An 8,622-nucleotide genomic window follows, 5' to 3' on the forward strand; every position below is an offset into this window, starting at 1 on the left:
TCAGAGGGTGTCTTTTACTTGTCTCTATTGTAATAATATTTTGGTCAGAGGGTGTCATTCACTTGTCTCTATTGTAATAACATTTTGGTCAGAGGGTGTCATTTACTTGTCTCTATTGTAATAATATTTTGGTCAGAGGGTGTCTTTTACTTGTCTCTATTGTAATAATATTTTGGTCAGAGGGTGTCATTTACTTGTCTCTATTGTAATAACATTTTGGTCAGAGGGTGTCATTTACTTGTTTCTATTGTAATAACATTTTGGTCAGAGGGTGTCATTTACTTGTCTCTATTGTAATAACATTTTGGTCAGAGGGTGTCATTTACTTGTCTCTATTGTAATAATATTTTGGTCAGAGGGTGTCATTTACTTGTCTCTATTGTAATAACATTTTGGTCAGAGGGTGTCATTTACTTGTCTCTATTGTAATAACATTTTGGTCAGAGGGTGTCATTTACTTGTCTCTATTGTAAAAAATTTTGGTCAGAAGGTGTCATTTACTTGTCTCTATTGTAATAACATTTTGGTCAGAGGATGTCATTTACTTGTCTCTATTGTAATAAAATTTTGGTCAGAGGGTGTCATTTACTTGTCTCTATTGTAATAACATTTTGGTCAGAGGGTGTCATTTACTTGTTTCTATTGTAATAATATTTTGGTCAGAGGGTGTCATTTACTTGACTCTATTGTAATAATATTTTTGTAAGAAGGTGTCATTTACTTGTCTCTATTGTAATAACATTTTGGTCAGAGGGTGTCATTTATTTGTCTCTATTGTAATAACATTTTGCTCATATGTTGTCATTTACATGTCTCTATTGTAATAATATTTTGCTCAGAGGGTGTCATTCACTTGTCTCTATTGTAATAACATTTTGGTCAGAGGGTGTCATTTACTTGTCTCTATTGTAATAATATTATGGTCAGAGGGTGTCATTTACTTGACTCTATTGTAATAATATTTTTGTAAGAAGGTGTCATTTACTTGTTACTATTGTAATAACATTTTGGTCAGAGGGGGTCATTTACTTGTCTCTATTGTAATAATATTTTGGTCAGAGGGTGTCATTTACTTGTCTCTATTGTAATAATATTTTGATCAGAGGGTGTAACAGACCGTTTTATCTAACAAATATTTTGTGCAACATTTAGTTTTATGTAACAAACAATTTTTGTGTCACATTCACTTTCAGATAACAAACAGTTTTATGTAACATATGTATAACGTCATGTTGAAGTAGATTCAGTAAAACATTGTTTTCATAACGGCATGTTAAAGTAGATTCAGTAAAACATTGTTTTCATAACGTCATGTTGAAGTAAATTCAGTAAAACATTGTTTTCATAACAGCATGTCAAAGTAGATTCAGTAAAACATTGTTTTCATAACGGCATGTTGAAGTAGATTCAGTAAAACATTGTTTTCATAACGTCATGTTGAAGTATATTCAGTAAAGCATTGTTTTCATAACAGCATGTTGAAGTAGATTCAGTAAAACATTGTTTCATAACGTGTTAAAGTAGATTTCAGTAAACAACATTGTTTTCATAACGGCATGTTAAAGTAGATTCAGTAAAACATTGTTTTCATAACGGCATGTTAAGGTATATTCAGTAAAACATTGTTTTCATAACGGCATGTTGAAGTAGATTCAGTAAAACATTGTTTTCATAACGGCATGTTGAAGTAGATTCAGTAAAACATTGTTTTCATAACGTCATGTTGAAGTAGATTCAGTAAAACATTGTTTTCATAACGGCATGTTAAAGTAGATTCAGTAAAACATTGTTTTCATAACGGCATGTTGAAGTAGATTCAGTATTGTTTTCAAACGTATGTTCAGTAAAGTACATTGTTTTCATAACGGCATGTTGAAGTAGATTCAGTAAAACATTGTTTTCATAACGTCATGTTAAAGTAGATTCAGTAAAACATTGTTTTCATAACGTATGTTGTAAAACATCAGTAAAACATTGTTTTCATAACAGCATGTTGAAGTAGATTCAGTAAAACATTGTTTTCATAACGGCATGTTGAAGTAGATTCAGTAAAACATTGTTTTAACATAACAGTAAAACATGTTTTCATAACGTCAAGTAGATTCAGTAAAACATTGTTTTCATAACGGCATGTTAAAGTAGATTCAGTAAAACATTGTTTTCATAACGGCATGTTAAAGTAGATTCAGTAAAACATTGTTTTCATAACGGCATGTTAAAGTAGATTCAGTAAAACATTGTTTTCATAACGTCATGTTGAAGTAGTTCAGTAAAACATTGTTTTCATAACAGCATGTTAAAGTAGATTCAGTAAAACATTGTTTTCATAACGTCATGTTGAAGTAGATTCAGTAAAACATTGTTTTCATAACGTCATGTTGAAGTAGATTCAGTAAAACATTGTTTTCATAACGGCATGTTAAAGTAGATTCAGTAAAACATTGTTTTCATAACGGCATGTTGAAGTAGATTCAGTAAAACATTGTTTTCATAACAGCATGTTAAAGTAGATTCATTGTTTTCAGTAAAACATTGTTTTCATAACGTTAAAGTAGATTCAGTAAAACATTGTTTTCATAACGTCATGTTGAAGTAGATTCAGTAAAACATTGTTTTCATAACGTCATGTTGAAGTAGATTCAGTAAAACAATGTTTTCATAACGTCATGTTGAAGTAGATTCAGTAAAACATTGTTTTCATAACGGCATGTTAAAGTAGATTCAGTAAAACATTGTTTTCATAACGGCATGTTAAAGTAGATTCAGTAAAACATTGTTTTCATAACGTCATGTTGAAGTAGATTCAGTAAAACATTGTTTTCATAACAGCATGTTAAAGTAGATTCAGTAAAACATTGTTTTCATAACGGCATGTTAAAGTAGATTCAGTAAAACATTGTTTTCATAACGTCATGTTGAAGTAGATTCAGTAAAACATTGTTTTCATAACGTCATGTTAAAGTAGATTCAGTAAAACATTGTTTTCATAACGGCATGTTAAAGTAGATTCAGTAAAACATTGTTTTCATAACGTCATGTTGAAGTATATTCAGTAAAGCATTGTTTTCATAACAGCATGTTAAAGTAGATTCAGTAAAACATTGTTTTCATAACGTTTTCATGTTGAAGTAGATTCAGTAAAACATTGTTTTCATAACAGCATGTTGAAGTAGATTCAGTAAAACATTGTTTTCATAACGGCATGTTGAAGTAGATTCAGTAAAACATTGTTTTCATAACGGCATGTTGAAGTAGATTCAGTAAAACATTGTTTTCATAACAGCATGTTGAAGTAGATTCAGTAAAACATTGTTTTCATAACGTTTTCATGTTGAAGTAGATTCAGTAAAACATTGTTTTCATAACGGCATGTTGAAGTAGATTCAGTAAAACATTGTTTTCATAACGTCATGTTGAAGTAGATTCAGTAAAACATTGTTTTCATAACGTCATGTTGAAGTATAACAGATTCAGTAAAACATTGTTTTCATAACAGCATGTTTTCAAACAGTATGAAGTAGATTCAGTAAAACATTGTTTTCATAACGTCATGTTAAAGTAGATTCAGTAAAACATTGTTTTCATAACATGTTGTAGATTCAGTAAAACATTGTTTTCAAAGTAGATTCAGTAAAACATTGTTTTCATAACGTCATGTTGAAGTAGATTCAGTAAAACATTGTTTTCATAACAGCATGTTTTCATAAGTAGATTCAGTAAAACATTGTTTTCATAATAGTAAAACATTGGCATGTTGAAGTAGATTCAGTAAAACATTGTTTTCATAACGTCATGTTGAAGTAGATTCAGTAAAACATTGTTTTCATAACAGCATGTTAAAGTAGATTCAGTAAAACATTGTTTTCATAACGGCATGTTAAAGTAGATTCAGTAAAACATTGTTTTCATAACGTCATGTTGAAGTAGATTCAGTAAAACATTGTTTTCATAACAGCATGTTAAAGTAGATTCAGTAAAACATTGTTTTCATAACGGCATGTTAAAGTAGATTCAGTAAAACATTGTTTTCATAACGTCATGTTAAAGTAGATTCAGTAAAACATTGTTTTCATAACGTCATGTTGAAAGTAGTAGTAAAACATTGTTTTAACATAACAGTAAAACATTGTTTTCATAACGTCATGTTGAAGTAGATTCAGTAAAACATTGTTTTCATAACAGCATGTTGAAGTAGATTCAGTAAAACATTGTTTTCATAACGTCATGTTGAAGTAGATTCAGTAAAACATTGTTTTCATAACGTCATTCAGTAAAACATTGTTTTCATAACGTCATGTTGAAGTAGATTCAGTAAAACATTGTTTTCATAACAGCATGTCAAAGTAGATTCAGTAAAACATTGTTTTCATAACGGCATGTTAAAGTAGATTCAGTAAAACATTGTTTTCATAACGGCATGTTGAAGTAGATTCAGTAAAACATTGTTTTCATAACGGCATGTTGAAGTAGATTCAGTAAAACATTGTTTTCATAACAGTAAAACATTGTTTTCATAACGTGTTAGTAGATTCAGTAAAACATTGTTTTCATAACGTCATGTTAAAGTAGATTCAGTAAAACATTGTTTTCATAACGCATGTTGAAGTAGATTCAGTAAAGCGTTGTTTTCATAACAGCATGTTAAAGTAGATTCAGTAAAACATTGTTTTCATAACGTCATGTTGAAGTAGATTCAGTAAAACATTGTTTTCATAACGTCATGTTGAAGTAGATTCAGTAAAACAATGTTTTCATAACGTCATGTTGAAGTAGATTCAGTATAACAATGTTTTCATAACAGCATGTTAAAGTAGATTCAGTAAAACATTGTTTTCATAACGTCATGTTGAAGTAGATTCAGTAAAACATTGTTTTCATAACGCATGTTGAAGTAGATTCAGTAAAACATTGTTTTCATAACGGCATGTTAAAGTAGATTCAGTAAAACATTGTTTTCATAACATTGTTTTCATGTTAAAGTAGATTCAGTAAAACATTGTTTTCATAACGGCATGTTAAAGTAGATTCAGTAAAACATTGTTTTCATAACGATGTTGAAGTAGATTCAGTAAAACATTGTTTTCATAACGGCATGTTAAAGTATATTCAGTAAAACATTGTTTTCATAACGTCACGTTAAAGTAGATTCAGTAAAACATTGTTTTCATAACGTCATGTTAAAGTAGATTCAGTAAAACATTGTTTTCATAACGTCATGTTAAAGTAGATTCAGTAAAACAATGTTTTCATAACGGCATGTTGAAGTATATTCAGTAAAACATTGTTTTCATAACGTCATGTTGAAGTAGATTCAGTAAAACATTGTTTTCATAACGCATGTTGAAGTAGATTCAGTAAAACATTGTTTTCATAACGGCATGTTGAAGATTCAGTAAAACATTGTTTTCATAACGGCATGATTTTTCATAACGTATGTTAAAGTAGATTCAGTAAAACATTGTTTTCATAACGTCATGTTGAAGTAGATTCAGTAAAACATTGTTTTCATAACGTCATGTTGAAGTAGATTCAGTAAAACATTGTTTTCATAACGTCATGTTGAAGTAGATTCAGTAAAACATTGTTTTCATAACGCATGTTGAAGTAGATTCAGTAAAACATTGTTTTCATAACGGCATGTTGAAGTAGATTCAGTAAAACATTGTTTTCATAACGTCATGTTGAAGTAGATTCAGTAAAACATTGTTTTCATAACGGCATGTTGAAGTAGATTCAGTAAAACATTGTTTTCATAACGGCATGTTGAAGTATATTCAGTAAAACATTGTTTTCATAACGGTTAAAGTAGATTCAGTAAAACATTGTTTTCATAACGTGTTAGTAGATTCAGTAAAACATTGTTTTCATAACGTCATGTTGAAGTAGATTCAGTAAAACATTGTTTTCATAACAGCATGTTAAAGTAGATTCAGTAAAACATTGTTTTCATAACGTATGTTGAAGTAGATTCAGTAAAACATTGTTTTCATAACGTCATGTTGAAGTAGATTCAGTAAAACATTGTTTTCATAACGTCATGTTAAAGTAGATTCAGTAAAACATTGTTTTAATAACGGCATGTTGAAGTAGATTCAGTAAAACATTGTTTTCATAACATGTTAAAGTAGATTCAGTAAAACATTGTTTTCATAACGTTGAAGTAGATTCATGTTTTCATAACGGCAAAGTAGATTCAGTAAAACATTGTTTTCATAACGTCATGTTGTTGAAGTAGATTCAGTAAAACATTGTTTTCATAACGGCATGTTAAAGTAGATTCAGTAAAACATTGTTTTCATAACGGCATGTTAAAGTAGATTCAGTAAAACATTGTTTTCATAACGTCATGTTGAAGTATATTCAGTAAAGCATTGTTTTCATAACAGCATGTTAAAGTAGATTCAGTAAAACATTGTTTTCATAACGTCATGTTGAAGTAGATTCATGTTGAAGTAGATTCAGTAAAACATTGTTTTCATAACAGCATGTTTAGATTCAGTAAAACATTGTTTTCATAACAGTCATGTTGAAGTAGATTCAGTAAAACATTGTTTTCATAACAAGTAGATTCAGTAAAACATTGTTTTCATAACGGCATGTTGAAGTAGTAAAACATTGTTTTCATAACGGCATGTTAAGTAGATTCAGTAAAACATTGTTTTCATAACGGCATGTTGAAGTAGATTCAGTAAAACATTGTTTTCATAACGGCATGTTTAGATTCAGTAAAACATTGTTTTCATAACGGCATGTTAAAGTAGATTCAGTAAAACATTGTTTTCATAACGGCATGTTGAAGTAGATTCAGTAAAACATTGTTTTCATAACGGCATGTTAAGTAGATTCAGTAAAACATTGTTTTCATAACGTCATGTTGAAGTATATTCAGTAAAACATTGTTTTCAGTAAAACAGTAAAACATTGTTTTCATAACGTGTTAAAGTAGATTCATGTTAAAGTAGATTCAGTAAAACATTGTTTTCATAACGCATGTTGAAGTAGATTCAGTAAAACATTGTTTTCATAACGGCAAAAGTAGATTCAGTAAAACATTGTTTTCATAACGTCATGCATGTTAAGTAGATTCAGTAAAACATTGTTTTCATAACGTCATGTTGAAGTAGATTCAGTAAAACATTGTTTTCATAACGCATGCATGTTAAAGTAGATTCAGTAAAACATTGTTTTCATAACATAGATTCAGTAAAACATTGTTTTCATAACGGCATGTTGAAGTAGATTCAGTAAAACATTGTTTTCATGTTTTCAAGTAGATTCAGTAAAACATTGTTTTCATAACAGCATGTTAAAGTAGATTCAGTAAAACATTGTTTTCATAACGTCATGTTGAAGTAGATTCAGTAAAACATTGTTTTCATAACGTCATGTTGAAGTAGATTCAGTAAAACAATGTTTTCATAACGTCATGTTGAAGTAGATTCAGTAAAACATTGTTTTCATAACGGCATGTTAAAGTAGATTCAGTAAAACATTGTTTTCATAACGTCATGTTGAAGTAGTTCAGTAAAACATTGTTTTCATAACAGCATGTTGAAGTAAATTCAGTAAAACATTGTTTTCATAACGTCATGTTGAAGTAGATTCAGTAAAACATTGTTTTCATAACGTCATGTTGAAGTAGATTCAGTAAAACATTGTTTTCATAACGGCATGTTAAAGTAGATTCATGTTTTCATAACGAAAGTAGATTCAGTAAAACATTGTTTTCATAACGTCATGTTAAAGTAGATTCAGTAAAACATTGTTTTCATAACGGCATGTTAAAGTAGATTCAGTAAAACATTGTTTTCATAACGTGTTAAAGTAGATTCATGTTGAAAGTAGATTCAGTAAAACATTGTTTTCATAACAGCATTTAAAGTAGATTCAGTAAAACATTGTTTTCATAACGTGTTAAAGTAGTATTGTTTTCAGTAAAACATTGTTTTCATAACGTCATGTTGAAGTAGATTCAGTAAAACATTGTTTTCATAACGTAAGTAATAACAGCATCATTTTCATAACGGCAAAATTCAGTAAAACATTGTTTTCATAACGAAGTAGATTCATGTGTGAAGTAGATTCAGTAAAACATTGTTTTCATAACAGCATGTTGAAGTAGATTCAGTAAAACATTGTTTTCATAACGGCATGTTGAAGTAGATTCAGTAAAACATTGTTTTCATAACAGCATGTTGAAGTAGATTCAGTAAAACATTGTTTTCATAACATTGCATGTTGTAGATTCAGTAAAACATTGTTTTCATAACGGCATGTTGAAGTAGATTCAGTAAAACATTGTTTTCATAACGGCATGTTGAAGTAGATTCAGTAAAACATTGTTTTCATAACAGCATGTTGAAGTAGATTCAGTAAAACATTGTTTTCATAACGGCATGTTAAAGTAGATTCAGTAAAACATTGTTTTCATAACAGCATGTTGAAGTAGATTCAGTAAAACATTGTTTTCATAACGGCATGTTAAAGTAGATTCAGTAAAACATTGTTTTCATAACGTCATGTTTAAGTATATTCAGTAAAGCATTGTTTTCATAACAGCATGTTAAAGTAGATTCAGTAAAACATTGTTTTCATAACGCATGTTAAAGTAGATTCAGTAAA

This window comes from Tachypleus tridentatus, chromosome 9, assembly GCF_004210375.1.
Source record: "Tachypleus tridentatus isolate NWPU-2018 chromosome 9, ASM421037v1, whole genome shotgun sequence".
NCBI lineage: Eukaryota > Metazoa > Arthropoda > Merostomata > Xiphosura > Limulidae > Tachypleus > Tachypleus tridentatus.